This window comes from Lepidochelys kempii, chromosome 6 (assembly GCF_965140285.1).
Source record: "Lepidochelys kempii isolate rLepKem1 chromosome 6, rLepKem1.hap1, whole genome shotgun sequence".
Lineage (NCBI taxonomy): Eukaryota > Metazoa > Chordata > Testudines > Cheloniidae > Lepidochelys > Lepidochelys kempii.
This window is the reverse complement of record NC_136385.1, coordinates 63,301,050-63,317,121: the sequence shown is the minus strand read 5'-3', so window position 1 is coordinate 63,317,121 and position 16,072 is coordinate 63,301,050. Positions and strand designations below refer to the sequence as shown.

The window sequence follows — 16,072 nt, the reverse complement described above, 5'->3', positions numbered from 1 at the left end:
AGCTTAGTCCTGTCAACCTAATTTACTGAAGAACGTCTACTCCTCTTTGCCAGAAGACCAGGGCCCCCACAAAAAGAAATCTCAAGACTTGTCCATGGTGGGGCTGAATCTGTGGACTTTCCCATTGGAAGAAAGGAAATTTTCAGGTAAGCTAAAATATGTTATTTTTCTCTTGTGCAGGAAAGCACACAGTTCTTTAACAGCAGGATTTAAGCAGTAGTGTGAAGCAATGAAGAAAGATTCAACAGATATTACTACATATTCATAAAAGAGTACCCCTCTGGCTAATCATTAACAAGCCACTGTATCTAGGATCTTCTGCTGGAGGTGGAATTACATAACTAGTACAATTTGGTGAATGGACTGACAAGTGACCACCTTATTGCTTGTATATTTCTTCATATGAAAGATATTAGCTCCCTTCTGTCCATGTAAACTTCATGACTTTTAGGGAGAGAGACCTACACCACAAAAAAGGAGTAAAGTATGTCTCTCAAATGCTTCTCTTTATCCTTCTGTAAATTAACACCTTTGAGACTTTCTTGTCCTTAGCTGCCAGGTGGTAGAACATGGATAAAAGAGAGGGAACATCTGAAAGCTATAGTCTGGTCCATGAAAATCTTGAGGAAGCTTCTCACATCAAAGTATGCCACTGTTTTTCTGATGGGTGCTTTGGATAAAGACACACAGTAGGCAACACTATGTGCCATGACTATAGGAACATGGAGTTCACACTTTGGAAAACAGATGCAGAGTTTGTTCTTAATACTACTAAATCCTTGTTCCACAGTATTTTACTTTCCACAACAGGCACTCTTCCAAGTTCTACAATTTTTTGTGCAAAAGCAATTGCAACTATGAAGACTATCAGCGATAAAAAGTACACCCATCCAACTATTCAAGGGGATGCTTAAATTAATGCTTTAAAGCTCAAATTAAGCTCATATATTTGCATCCTACAGCATGGTGGAGGACTGACTAGTGAAGCTGTTCTGAGATACCTTCACATACCCAAGTGAACTGCAGCCAATGGGAGCTGGGCGGAGGCAGTGCACAAAGCTGCCTGGCTACGCCTCCGCCTAGCAGCTGAGCGAGGGGGATGTTGCTGCTTCTGGAGAACCACCCAGGTAAGTGCCGCCCAAAGCCTGCTTCACCCCATCCCATGCCCCAACCCCCTCCCTCTTCCCACATCGAAACTCTGCTGCTGATGGGGTGGGGAGGCGAGGAGCCAGGTAGGGATCCTGCCGCCCCCCCCAACACCAGCAGGGGTCCCAGGCTGCATGCTTCTGCCTGCCCACCCCCACCCCCAAGCAGCTGGGCTGCCCTCCCACAGCACCCGCATGACTATGTTCAGGATCTAGTTCAGCTGTCTTCCTTTGAGCACCTGGGAATCAAGGAAAAGACGGAGTATAAAACCCTATCTGCTGTGTGAACGCCGATCTGAGTAAGGTATAACTGTTTTCATGGGCTTTCTGATTTCATTTTGTGTTTTTTTATTGTTCAGGGGAAGAGGAAGTGAGGGTGAGATATTGTCTGAAATTGGGATTGCTACACACTTGCATCTCAGAGCCAAGACTACTTGAAACAATACTGTCATGTAGCTTTGGCATCGCAGGCACAACACCCGTCTGTCCATCATGTTACAAATCAATTTTCTTGTAGTACTCTGTAATCTGCCTCCTACGAGAAGCTCCATTTTGGACTAGTCTGACCTAGAATTATGTTGACTGCCTAGTTAAAGTCAAGATTCTCCCCAAACTGTCCTCTATTCTACCAGCCCCTAACGAACTTTTTTGTCTCACTTTGTATTGTAGACATACCCTTATATGCCTTAGGAGAACAAGTAGAATAGTGTAGGCACTGCCTTATTGTAAATCAAGGTGTTACATTCCCTTTAACTCCTGATGAAGACAACCTTAACCACTGATTTTTCCAAAGATTCTCCTCTGACCTTACCCTTAGGATTCAGGTTCTTTCATCCATGGCTAGTTGATGGAGAAAAATGCTGGAGTCGTTAAGTGGTAAACTATGGCATTCCAGAGAGGCTGAAAGAACCAACCTCTGCAATATATGACCACATATACTACATACCATTTCCTAAGAACAGCACACAAGCAGTACTTTCCCATAGCAATGAGACAAGCAAATTTTGATAACAGAAACTTGCTCCACGGCTGTTAAACACAAGTGCTAGGAATCCACCAAGTAGAGTAAGTCATGAATGCAAATCATAAGTTAGAGAGCCCCCAGTAAGAAGTGGAGTGGAGAGAGCACAGGATCAGGTGACAGAAAACTGCCACTCCCAGAATGAGAGAAATGAGTGCCTTATACTAGAAGCCTCTTTCCTCAAAACTGATGCCTCAGAAGCAATGAAGTGTGCAACCTTCTAGTCAGCTCAATCAGAGAAATGGTATTAAAGACCCTGTGTGAAATCTTGGCCCCTTTCAAATCAATGGTAAAATTTCCATTGACTTGAATGAGGCCAGGATTTAACCCTGTCCGCTGCTACTGCAGTGGATAATAGACAGTCTTGTACTTGCTCTACAAAACTTTGAAGTACAATATTAAAAATGTATATTTATATGCATAGAGTATTCTCTCCTTTACAACATAAATTGCTGCATAAATTATATATATAAAAAGCTGCTGGGATCCATCAGTATAAGTGAACAGAACTGGAGATCAAAAGATGGAAAATAGAGGAAGGGAAGAAAAGAAAAAGTGTGGGAAAACCAGAGACATTTCCAATCCTCCCTGCTCTATAGTCTCATTTATTGAAATGGAACTTTATTACAGGCTGCCAAATTTCAGATCTATAAGCACCATCAGTCTTTCCTCTTACAACATTCACAAAGCCCTGGCTGGCCCTCTCTAATACTTAATTGACCTTAGAATTTCTTCTTTTTAAACGTCTATCTTCTAGGCAGGGCATGGTGGAGGAAATGACAGTAGTTCATAAAGTGCAGAAGAGCAACTTGACATATTTAGAAAAAAGTCTTTCTACTGTTTACGGCAGACAGTTGAAAATGGTGCCTGGTGTTTTCTGAAAATAATGCCAGTTTGCTTACATAGAATCATAGACTTTAAGGTCAGAAGGGACCATTATGATCATCTAGTCTGACCTCCTGCACAACGCAGGCCACAGAATCTCACCCACCCACTCCTGTAACAAACCTCTAACCTATGTCTGAGCTACTGAAGTCCTCAAATTGTGGTTTAAAGACTTGCTTGCAAGCAACTTAGAGGCAAATATTATTTTTACTGCTCAGAATGTTAACAACTGTAGTTATTATTTATATTACATTAACATCAAGAGGCCCCATCATGGTCTGGGCACTATTGTGTTAAAGTAAAACCACAAGGCAGATAAGGTCCCCAACTTGATCTTGAAATCTAATTTTAAAAAGTGTATAGTTCTGTCTCAAATAAGCGTAAGGAAATTATACAAGTGGAAACAATACATTTCATACAATTTATCAAACTACCATTTATGTTTTTTAAAAACCAGTGTTTGTTATTTGAAGTTTAATATTAATGTCCTGTCAAGTTTGTTCAAGCTGCTTTAGAAATATTTCATATTTTAAGAAAAGACCTTGCAAGATGAATAGACATTTACAAAGAATAGTTTTCCAAAAGTCAAGTGGTTCAAGAAGTTCAAATATAACAAAATAAAGGTGTGCACACTAGCGTAAGAAAAAATTACATATTGCATGCATGCAGGTGGTCTTAGGTTGCCTTTAAATATCAGTTTCTTGGGTCAATTATGAAATATTTCAGAATAACGCCAACCTGCTAGCAGACCACAGTGATCTGTAACCAACACCATTATTATCTGCAGTACAAAGCATATCATAAAACTTAGAAATCTCTGTGATATAGGTAAATGCTTCCACAATTAGGATTCATTTGTGTTCTACAGTGGTTGTTAACTGGAAAAAAAGAAAATGTCGTGACAGCCTCAACTTTTATCTTTTTAAAAATGTATGTCATTAAGATATCTAAACAGCCACTTTGCAGATTTTTAAAAGGGCGAAGAGGGTTGCAACTCAGAGGAAATTAAATACTATGTATTTGAGAGAATGTCCTTAAAGAGAAGATTTACTCTGAAAAATTACTGTAAAAATAGCACCTTCTCACTCAGCAAATCTGCTCAGTGTGTATTTATGGACTATTTACTTTCATAACAAGGTATGGAATTTTCAAAGGAGCCTAAGAAAGTTAGGACCCCAACTCTGAAATTCTTTGGGAGCTGGATTCCTAACTTCCTCAGGCTCCTTTGAAAGTCTTAGCTAACAGTAATATTTTTCCACAGTCAGCCCTGCAAAATATCAATACAGTTTTAGGAGAGTGAACAGGATTCTTTTCCAGCATGTGAATCATCCTTAAAATTGTTAAGTACGAACCAACTGCAGAGGCATCAGACCAATCCCATTGTCTTCAAATGATGCCCTAATAAGACCTGTGCAACCTCAAGTGTAATTAAGGGGAGAAGATGAAGATTACTGTTGCCTCTTAAGAGAGCAACTTCAGAGTCACTTTTCTACCTGAGTTTAGGAGTGTGAGAATTACTTGCTACTAAATATTAGGAATGCTAAATAAATTGGATTTTCAAATCATTTCCGAGTATTGACCTTTTTTGATTAAATGTTTTCCTCTGTAAGTAAGAGGGGGAAGACATACAATTGCAATCAGATAAGAAAAACTACATATCTACTATAAAGCCATATTAATCATGTCTAAGATAATATTTCACATCTGTTCAGGGCTTTAGGTTATAAGAAATTTCAGGAAAAAACAGCAAAGAGTACAGCAAAAAAGTGGTAGGAAATTAGGGAAAGAACACATTTGGACATCATTCTAGTCGGATGAAATACCACGCAATCAAATGGTCGTCATACAACAATGACATCAATCTAGCAACAGTTGTCAGCACTGTTTCACCAAATCTATTAATAGAACTTCCCATACAATCATTCTATAAGTATCTAGCCCTAAAAGCAGAAAGATTAAATGGCAAATCTGTGGAGTTTTTCCATTCTACTCTGCTACTCTTAAGAACTGCCATGTCACTTTATTCACTGTGCCAGTATTCTATCCTAGGAGATGATGGTGATTTCCAGTGCTGTAGCAGTCTAAGAATCCTGGATTCTGAGTGTGTGTGGGCAAACAAATTTAATTGTTCATAGTTCTAATACATAGATATTTTCATCCACAGTGAAAGACCTAGTTTGAGAAAATGTGTGTGTGTGTGTGTGCGCGCACCCAGTCCAGTGTAGTATTTTACCTCCCCAATTGCTTGCTTCCCTCAGCAAATGGCAGAGCAGTTAACCACTACCTTCAGCCTGTCAGATGAAGCTCATCTTCCAAGCTGTTGGAAACATTTAGGGAAAGGTGAGATCTGGGATCCACTAGTCTGAATTCCTCCAGTGTTATTCCTCCTTACTCCAAGTGGACACACTAGTGACATAGCCTATCCCATCACCTTATAGTATTTGTTGCAACATAGCAATGTAAAAGAATGGTGTTGAAGACCACTGACAAACAAGTGGGTGTACTGCTACAGAAAAAGATCAGTACTAACACTTTCACTGTTAGCAACAAGAATTGCGAATGCAGCCAAACGGAGAAATACTGTATAGCCATCATCAGAAAACTAGATGACAAGACCTAAGAAGCATTTGTGTTAGAAATGACTAATTACAGAAAAAAAAAACACCTCATCTGAAACTAAAGGTACATTTTATCAATCATTTGTTGAACAAACCCAAAGCCAAGATTACTAAGGAGCTGTGACTTTAAAAAAAAAAAAAGTCACAATCATTGCTGAGTCCATGACAAACCAAGAAAGTATGACATATAATCTGCCTTAAAAATTATACGTTTACATACCCCTACCCACACACACACTGTGTTTTCAAAATAAAAAAATGTTTGTATTTCTCAACCAATGATTAAGAGCAGATGTGATCTGATAGCTTCAGTCATAGTTGCTTTATCTGGGTCCAAATCAGGTACCCATCCTAAAAGGATAAAGAAAAAAGTGAAAGTACTGTAAGAAAGCCGGAAACCTATCAGATCCAGAGGAAACCTCATTCAAGCCCTTTTAAAAATAGGATTAAGTTTAGAGAATCCCTCATAGCAGAGTCTTATGGACTCATCCAAACTGAAAAAATGGTAACCTACCTCTCGTACCTCTGGTGTTCTTCGAGATGTGTTGCTCATGTCCATTCCAATAGGTGTTTGCGCATGCCACATGCATGATCGTTGGAAGGATTTTTCCCATAGCAGTACATGTCGGGTCGGCCATGGAGCCCCCTGGAGTGGCATCATCATGGCGGTGTATATAGAACACTGCCGACCCACCCCCTGCTCAGTTCCTTCTTGCCAGAAGACTCCAACGGAGTGGAGATGGGTGGGATTTGGAATGGACATGAGCAACAAATCTTGAAGAACAGTTATGAGAGGTAGATAACCATTTTTTCTTCTTCGAGTGCTTACTCATGTCCATTCCAATAGGTGACTCCCAAGCAGTTTCTCTGGAGGAGGGGTCGGAGTTCACCTGGTTGATGATTGTAGGACTGCCCTGCCGAATGCTGCGTCATCTCTCGCTTGTTGGGTGATGGCGTAGTGTGACGTGAAGGCATGGATGGAAGACCACATTGCCATCTTGCATATGTCTTGAACAGGGACGTGCGCAAGGAAAGCTGCGGACGAACCCTGAGCTCTTGTGGAGTGCGCACTCAATGGCGGGGGTGGAATTTTGGCCAGGTCGTAGCACTTTCTAATGCAGGACGTGATCCACGATGAAATGCGCTGGGATGAGATGGGAAGCCCTCTCATCCTTTTGGCGATTGCAATAAAGAGCTGTAGTGACTTACAAAATGGCTTTTTGCATTCAATGTAGAAGACTAGAGCACACCTGACATCAAGGGAATGGAGCTTCTGCTCTCTTCCAGTGGCATCAGGCTTAGGGAAAAAGAACAGTAAAAATATGTCCTGATTCACATGAAACTAGGAGACCACCTTGGGCAGAAATGCAGGGTGAGGACACAGCTGAACCTTGTCTTTGTAAAAGACAGTTTGGGGGTCTCGGAGGTAAGCACTTTGAGCTCAGAGACCATTCCGGCCAATGTTATAGCCACCAGAAAGGCAACCTTCCAAAAGAGATAGGAGAGACGGCAGATGGCTATGGGCTCAAATTGAGGGCCCATGAGCCTGGACAAGACCAGGCTGAGGTACCACTAAGGAACGGGCTGCCGCACATGAGGGTAAAGCCTGTCTAAGCCCTTGAGGAATCGGCCCACCATGGGATTTCCAAAGACTGATCTACTTGCTGCCTGAGTGAAAGGCAGAGATGGCGGCCAGGGGCACTTTTACAGATGATATTGACAGCCCTTGTTGCTTCAGGTCCAGTAAGTAGTCCAAAACTAGGGGAACTGGAGCTTGCTGCGGTGGGACCTTCTGCAAGGACCAAATAGAAAACTGCTTCCACTTTACCAGATATGTGGCTTGGGTGGAAGGTTTCCTACTTCCCAGGAGAACTTCTCTCACTGAGTCTGAACACTGGCGCTCCAACGAGCTCAACCAAGGAGTTTCCACACCATGAGGTGGAGGGACTCCGCGTTGGGGTGCGGGAGCTTGCCGTGGTCCGGAGTGATGAGGTCCGGGCATAAAGGGAACGGTTACTGGTCTGTTGACCGATAGGCTTAACAGCATGGTGAACTGTGCTGGCAGGGCCACGCCAGCACTATGAAGATCAACGAAGCCCTGTCCTGGGGGACACCGAGGAGAACTCTGTGCATGAGAGGGAAGGATGGGAATGCATAGAGCATGTGACTCATCCACATGAGGTGAAAAGCGGGCACGATGGAGCCCAGGCTGTGGTTCAGAAAGGAGCAGAACCGCTGGCACTTCCTGTTGCTCCATGTCACGAACAAGTCTATGTGGGGAAAGCCCCACTTCTGGAAAACTGAAAGGGCTATGTCCAGCCTGAGGGACCATTTGTGACTGAGGAAAGAGTGGCTGAGTCAGTCTGCGAGCTTGTTCTGCACCCCTGGGAGGTACGACGCTTGTATGTGTATCGAGTTGGCAATGCAAAATTCCCAGAGCTCTAGGGCTTCGTGGCACAGGGGAGAGGAGCGAGCACCACCCTGTTTGTTTATATAAAACATCACCATGGTGTTGTCTGTGAGCACTGACACACATCTGCCTCCAAGGTGGTTCTGGAACGTTTGGCATGCCAGACGGACCGTCGTCAACTCCCACACGTTGATGTGCAGCGATAGTTCTGCCTGCAACCATAGGCCTTGAATTCTGATACCGCCTATATGCGCTCCCCACCCCAGCGCTGAGGTGTCCATGACCAGCGACATGGTAGGATGCGGTTTGGCAAAGGGAACTCTCGCACAGACCACTTGCAGCCATAGCCACCAATGTAGAGACTCGAGAATGGGAGGAGGAAGAGTAACTATCCTGTCCAGTGGGTCTCGGCTGGGTCTGTACAGTTGAGCTAACCACGCCTGGAGGAGTCTGAGACGTAGTCTGGCATGCTGGACCATGTATATGCCCCAGCAGCTTCATACAGTTTCTGGACATCGTTGTGGGGAACTGGCGAAGGTTCTCAATAATGGCCCTGAAGGCTTGGAAGCATGGCTAGGGCAGGGATGCCATGGCTTGCACAGAGTCCAAGAGAGCCCTTATGAACTCTATTCTCTGTGTAGGGACCAGCGTGGATTTGGGCACGTTTAGTATGAGGCCCAGCCTGAGGAACATTGATTTCTCATGTAAAAAAACTCAGAACAACAACAATCCCCTTCCATTCCCCCCACCCGACCTATTTAGGCTCCTTGATGGGACATTCAGGAACTAAACCAACCTGAAAAAATAATCCTGATTTTTGTTTGAACATTTCCAGTTAAAAGTTCAATTTTATATACACTACCAAAAACATGAAATTCTCCCCTGGCTGCTTGGAAAGGTACTTCTTTCCTGAGCCCTGAGGTAGGGAAACAATCTTTCTATCCCTCTCCCTTCTGCTAACCTATGAGAATCCTGTTCTCTCCTGATCCCCCATGCTTCTGTCTTTGCCATCAAATCCAGTGTTCTGCCCCAGTCACATTCTCCCTCCATGCGTTCTCAGTCTTCAGTATTCCATCTGCATGCTAATATTTACCCTCTCTTTCCCCTCAGTCTCACGTCCCTCACATTTTCTCCTGCCCTTCACCTTCCTCCTTGTGCCCTTCTCCCCCAAGTTCTTCCCTTTCCTCCACATTCCTTAAGAATCAGTGTGGATTTCCTGTCTGTTATACCACAGGAGGTTCAGACACAGAATATTATTTTGTTGTGAAGGGGCAAGCTTCATTTAACACGGATATAAACAACACTGAAATTAAATTAAATTATATTTGGTTTCCAATAAGCCTTTATCAGCGCAAGCATTCCAGGTATATTCAAGCATATTCAAAAACCCACACTTCACTGCTATCCCTACTTTTAGGTTTTGCTCCTTACGCCTCTAGATCAGGAAACAATTCAGACACCTGACAGTTTACAGTAATTATTTATCAAACACCTTTAAACTGAAGCGTTTCTTCTTTTAAACTGATTACTGTGGTATAAAGGACTTTAAATTATTTAATTAATTGTAAAGTAAAGCTAGACACTGTATGACAGATACCAACTACAATGCAAAAAATACTGACGCTATAGAGATTTTGTTAACATCACAGGAACTCCAAATCACAAGGTCTGAAAATCTAGAAGTTCAGCAAAATAGCAGGTATGAATTCAGATTCCACTAATTGTCCTCAGTGATTTGTTTCATAGAGATTAATCATTAGCATTTTTTCCCTTTCTAAACTTGTTAGAACATTTTAGCACCCAGTCACATACCACAATTCTAGCACAGAAGCAGTTGATAATACTTAGAACAATGCTTAGAACAGCAACTTTCAAGACTATGCTGGAATATTTTTCTTAATAAATTGGAAATGCCTTGCATTAAAATGAACCAAACTATTTTTTTCTAATAGAAAGGACTTCTTGGAGCATCCTATCACAACTAACATACTCTGCTAATTTCATGCAGTGGAGAAAGTGGAACACAATAATGTAGGTGTCATGGTCAGAATTTCCAAAGCCAAAATCGATACCTTGGACAGCTAACTTCTTCCTTTTTTGGCGTTCGGGAGGGGACTCTCCTGGTATGCGTAGTATTTTCAAAATTTAGTACACCCTTTCTATAACACCCTTTACTATTACAAACCTTTGGCTATAATGAACCCGAGTCCCTGGGTCCCAATTACATGTACTGTACAGCCTTGAGCTCCGCCTGGGGCTGACAGACCCCAGGCAGCAGGATTGGGTCTCAGGGTGCAGGAAAAGGAGAGGGATGTGCAGCAGGAGACGTTTGCGCCTCTCAGACAGCAAACTGAGATGCTGCAGACTCTAGCAGACCTGCAAGTTTAACAGTTCCATGCTCGCCTCCCTCTCAATCCCACAGAGAACTCAATATCAGGACCTCCTATTCAGCCCCTCCCCCAAAACACACACATTCCACGTGGCATCAATACCCTTACCACTCCACTCAGTGGGACATTAAGGACAATCACAGCTCCATATACGCTGACCTGTGAAAGTTATGGTTGGTGTACGTGTACCTGAAATGCAGAGTTCTTCCCCCTTCATAAATTCTGTTCCATTAATTTATTAAGTTTTAAATGGTTTGTTGTCTTTTTTTGGTTGCCTGGTTCACGTTTCAGATTAAAATTCTATTTTTTGGAACAAAACTCATCTTTATTAGATCATAACATATGCTATCTGTTGCTGAGCAGGTCTGATGCTCACCAATTTCCTATTACTTCACTTTGTCACAGAATGGATAACATCATTCACAGACAATATTGATAGGAATATAACATTGTCAGTGCACCTATCTACAGAGCAATCACTACAAGATTCATGCCAGCCTGCAAAAGAGCAAGGCCAGGTAGAACACACTGCAGCAACACACACTACTCAGTCTCATGATTAAAATAGTCTTCAAAGCCTCCCTGAGCCTTATAGCTCCCCATTCAGCTCTTCTAATAGCCCCTGTATCTTGTAGTTCAAAATTCAGCAGATAGTCACTCTACCTCCACCCTGGTGGAAATTTTCCCCGCTTTGCTTCACAGATATTAGGCAGGACACAGAAAGCAGCTATACTATTGGGATATTTTTCTCATGGAGGGGCAATCTTGTAAGTGAACAATGCCAGCTTCATGAGCCATGGAAGCAACGTGTTGGCTGGATCTCCCAGGATCACTACTGGCACTTCAACATCCCAAATGGTAATCCGCTGCTCTGGAAAGTAAGTCTGTACTTGCAGCTTTCTGAACAGTCCCGTGTTCTTAATGATGTGTGCGGCATTTACCTTCCCTGACCAGCCAACATTGATGTTGGTAAAGCTCCCCAGGTGATTCACCAGTGCTTGCATTACCATAGAAAAGCAGACCTTTCTGTTGACGTGCTCTGTGGCAAGGTGGTCCGGTGCTAAAATAGGGATATTTGTGCCATTAGTCACCACACTGCAGTTTGGGAAGCCCATTGCTCCAAACCATCCACTATGTCCTGCACATTGCCCAGAGTCACAGTCCTCTGTAGCAGGAGACAATTAATGGCATCACTTTGTAATGTAGACATGGACTTGGAGAGAGAGTGGACAGACACTCTAGGAAAAGATGTGCAACTGATAAGTCACCCAGTAATGGCTCCAAGTGTCATGCAGTGATTGTAATCTATGAACGGATTTGTTTCGGCAAGTCACTAGATCAAGCATACTATCAACTATTTTTATGCTTTTTTTCTTTTTTGTACACATGTAACTGCCCCTATTCCCACTCTGAAAAGAGGACTGCGTAAAGAAAATAGGAAGTCAGTAGGAACCATTTTGTTTAGATAGAATCTTTATTCCCTTGCGTAATTATCTTGTGTCAGTGAATTGCAAATTAAATACAGGCATAAGGGCTGGAATGGTAAACATATAACCAGGGTAATGCCTCTTCCTGTCTGCTGTTCTCCCTATATTTGTTAAACAAATGACTGTCTGAAAAAATAAAATAACACCCCATCATAACATTAGTTCAAACCCAGAGATGTATGATACGACACATCAATAGAAGAGCAAATACTGAAAAGATTAGCAATGATTTTACAACTGCTGTCTGCAGTGGTGTATATGCCCACATAATACTGTAAAACAGCTGTGATTTGTATTTTATAGATAGACTGGGGGAACAGAGGAACCACTTAGGGTATGTCTGCACTACGAAATTAGGTCGATCTTATAGAAGTCGATTTTTAGAAATCGCTTTTGTACAGTCGATTGCGTATGTCCACACTAAGCGCATTAAGTAGGCGGAGTGGGTCCACAGAACCATGGCTAGCATCAACTTTCGGAGCGGTGCACTGTGGGTAGCTATCCCACAGATCCCGCAGTCTCCACCACCCACTGGAATTCTGCGTTGAGCTCCGAATGCCTGATGGGGCAAAAACATTGTCGCGGGTGGTTTTGGATACATGTCATCAGTTGCCCCCCTCCATAAAAGCAATGGCAGACAATTGTTTCGTGCCTTTTTTCCGTGCAGACGCAATACTGCTGTCAGCAGACAGTGCGGTAGGACTGCTAACCGTCGTCGTCATCCACCGCTTCCGCTGCAACTCTGTTCTGCTGCTCGTCTCAATAGCGAATTTCTCCATGTTGTCTGTCATGTGCTCCCGGGTACTTGTGTTCTTCCTCGGGAAATGTGCGCGGTGCTAACCGCCATCCTCCACCACTTCCACTGCAACTCTGCTCTCCTGCTGCCATGAATCCACCTCGCAGGTCCTCTCGTTGTTCTGTATAAATATCTATTCTCATGGCATCTGTGATCATCCACTGCAACTCTGCTCTCCTGCTCACATCATACCACAGCAAGCATGGAGCCCACTCAGCTCACCACTACTGTTATGAGCATTGCAAACACCTCGCACATTATCCTACAGTATGTGCAGAACCTGCAAAAGCAGGTGAGGAAGCGATGACAGTGCAATCACAATAGTGATGAGGACATGGACACAGACTTCTCTCAAAGCACAGGCCCTGGAAATTTGGACATTTGGAGGTAATGGGGCAGGATCATGCCATGGAACACCGATTCTGGGCCCGGGAAACACGCACAGACTGGTGGGACCGCATAGTATTACAGGTCTGGGATGATTCCCAGTGGCTGCAAAACTTTCGCATGAATAAGGGCACTTTCATGGAACTTTGTGACTTGCTTTCCCCTGCCCTGAAGCGCAAGAATACCAAGATGAGAGCAGCCCTCACAGTTCACAAGCGAGTGGTGATAGCCTTGTGGAAGCTTGCAACGCCAGGCAGCTACCGGTCAGTTGGGAATCAGTTTGGAGTGGGCAAATCTACTGTGGGGGCTGCTGTGATCCAAGTAGCCAACGCAATCACTGAGCTGCTGCTATCAAGGGTAGTGACTCTGGGAAATGTGCAGGTCATAGCGGATGGCATTGCTGCAATGGTGTTCCCTAACTGTGGTGGCGCGACAGACAGAACGCATATCCCTATCTTGGGACCAGACCACCTTGGCAGCCATTACATAAACTGCAAGGGGTACTTTTCAATGGTGCTGCAAGCACTGGTGGATCACAAGGGATGTTTCACCGACATCAACATGGGATGGCTGGGAAAAGTGCATGACACTCGCATCTTCAGGAACTCTGGTCTGTTTGAACAGCTGCAGGAAGGAACTTACTTCCCAGACCAGAAAATTACTGTTGGGGATGTTGAAATGCCTATACTTATCCTTGGGGACCCAGCCTACCCCTTAATGCCATGGCTCATGAAGCCATACACAGGCACCCTGGACTGTAGTAAGGAGTAGTTCAACTATAGGCTGAGCAAGTGCAGAACGGTGGTAGAATGTACATTTGGACATTTAAAAGCGCGCTGGCGCAGTTTACTGACTCGGTTAGACCTCAGCGAAACCAATATTCCCACTGTTATTACTGCTTGCTATGTGCTCCACAATATCTGTGAGAGTAAGGGGGAGACGTTTATGGCAGGGTGGGAGGTTGAGGCAAATCACCTGGCGGCCGATTACAGGCAGCCAGACACCAGGGCGATTAGAAGAGCACAGCTGGGTGCCCTGCGCATCAGAGAAGCTTTGAAAACCAGTTTCATGACTGGCCAGGCTACAGTATGACAGTTCTGTTTGTTTCTCCTTGATGAAAACCCACCCCCTTTGTTGACTCTACTTCCCTGTAGGCCAACCTCCCTCCCTCCCTTCAATCACCGCTTTCAGAGGCAATAAAGTCATTATTGTTTCAAAATCATGCATTCTTTATTCATTCATCATACAAATAGGGGGAAAACTCGCAAGGTAGCCCGGCAGGGGTGGGTGAGGAGGGAAGCACCAGGTGGGGTGGTGGAGAAGGGGAGGACAAGGCCACACTACAGTTCAAAACTTATTGAATGACAGCCTTCTGTTGCTTGGGCAATCCTCTGGAATGGAGTAGCTGGGTCCCTGAAGCCGCCCCTTCCCCATGTTCTTGAGCATCTGGGTGAGGAGGATATGGAACTTGGGGAGGAGGGCAGGCGGTTATACAGGGGCTGCAGTGGCGGTCTGTGCTCCCGCTGCCTTTCCTACAGCTCCAGCAGACACCTGAGCATGTCAGTTTGCTCCCCCATTAGACTCAGCATTGCATCCTCCCTCCTCTAATCGTGTTCATTTAACACTTTCCTGGTCTCTGCCATTGTTTACCTCCACGCATTCTGCTGAGCTCTTTCAGTGCAGGAGGACTGCATGAGCTCTGAGAACATTTCATCGCGAGTGCGTTTTTTTTTGCCTTCTAATCTGTGCTAGCCTCTGAGATGGAAATGATAGGGGGAGTGTAGAAACATTTGGGAGGAAAAAAAGGGAGAGTAGTGTTTAAAAAGATACATTTTAGAGAACAAAGCGAAGACTATTTCACAGTGAATCAAGCGATTCACATTACATAGCACATGTCCTTTTGGTACAAGGTCGCATTTTGTCTCTTATATTGAGTGCCTGCTGGTTTGGTTTGAGACATATCACACGCTCGGCTGGGCAACAGAATTTGGCTTGCAGGCAGCCATGGTAAGGCAAAGGGTTTCGGCTTCTTCAACCTTCATAACATGTGGGAACGGTTTCAAACAACAGTGCCCTCCTTTCCCATACCAAGCAAAGCCCATTGGGTTGGCCATTTAAAAGGAGGGGCTACGGTTTTAGGGTGAATGTGCAGCACAACCCAACCCCTCAACAATTCTCTCGGATGATCGCTTCACACACACACCCCTATCAAGGAAAATCCCTGTCAGCCAAACGCAAACAGCTCAGCATGAACGGGCCTCCCCCCACCACGTGGCTAACAGCGGGGATGATTTCTTTTCAGTCAAAGGCAAACAGCCCAGCAGGAACGGGCACCTCTGAATGTCTCCTTAAGCAAATTTTCCGTATTTGAACCAGGTGACCATGAATGATATCACTCTCCTTAGGTTAACACAAAGAGATAAAGAACAGCTGTTGCTTGAATGCCACCAAAGTGCCATTCAAGCACTTGGCCAATTCACTGCAATGCTTTGTTCTGCAATGATTCCAGACTACTTGCTACTGGCTTAGCGTGGTCAAAGTGTCCTACCACAGAGGATGGAATAAGGCTGACCTCCCCAGAAACCCTCTGTAAAGGCTTTCAGAGTACCTCCAGGAGAGCTTCCTGGAGATGTCCCTGGAAGATTTCTGCTCCATCCCCAGACACGTTAACAGACTTTTCTAGTAGCTGTACTGGCCGTGAATGCATCCCAAGTCTTCAGGGCAAATTAATCATTAAACATGCTTGCTTTTAAACCATGTATTATATTTACAAAGGTACACTCACCAGATGCGTCTTCTCCTGCTCCACAGTCCGGGAGTCAGCCTTGAGAGGGTTGGGAGGGTACTGGCTCCAGGGTGATGAACGGTTCCTTGCTGCCGGGGAGAATGGATTCTCCACTTGCCTGCTGTGTGCTATCCTCAACCTCCTCCTC

General features: G+C 44.2%; 1 protein-coding gene across 20 annotated transcripts in view; it reads right to left on the bottom strand.

Annotated features, from left to right (window-relative positions):
* GPHN (gephyrin) overlaps positions 1-16,072 on the bottom strand; it is a 590,148-nt gene that overhangs the window by 498,287 nt on the left and 75,789 nt on the right. The gene's annotated exons all lie outside the window — the stretch shown is intronic.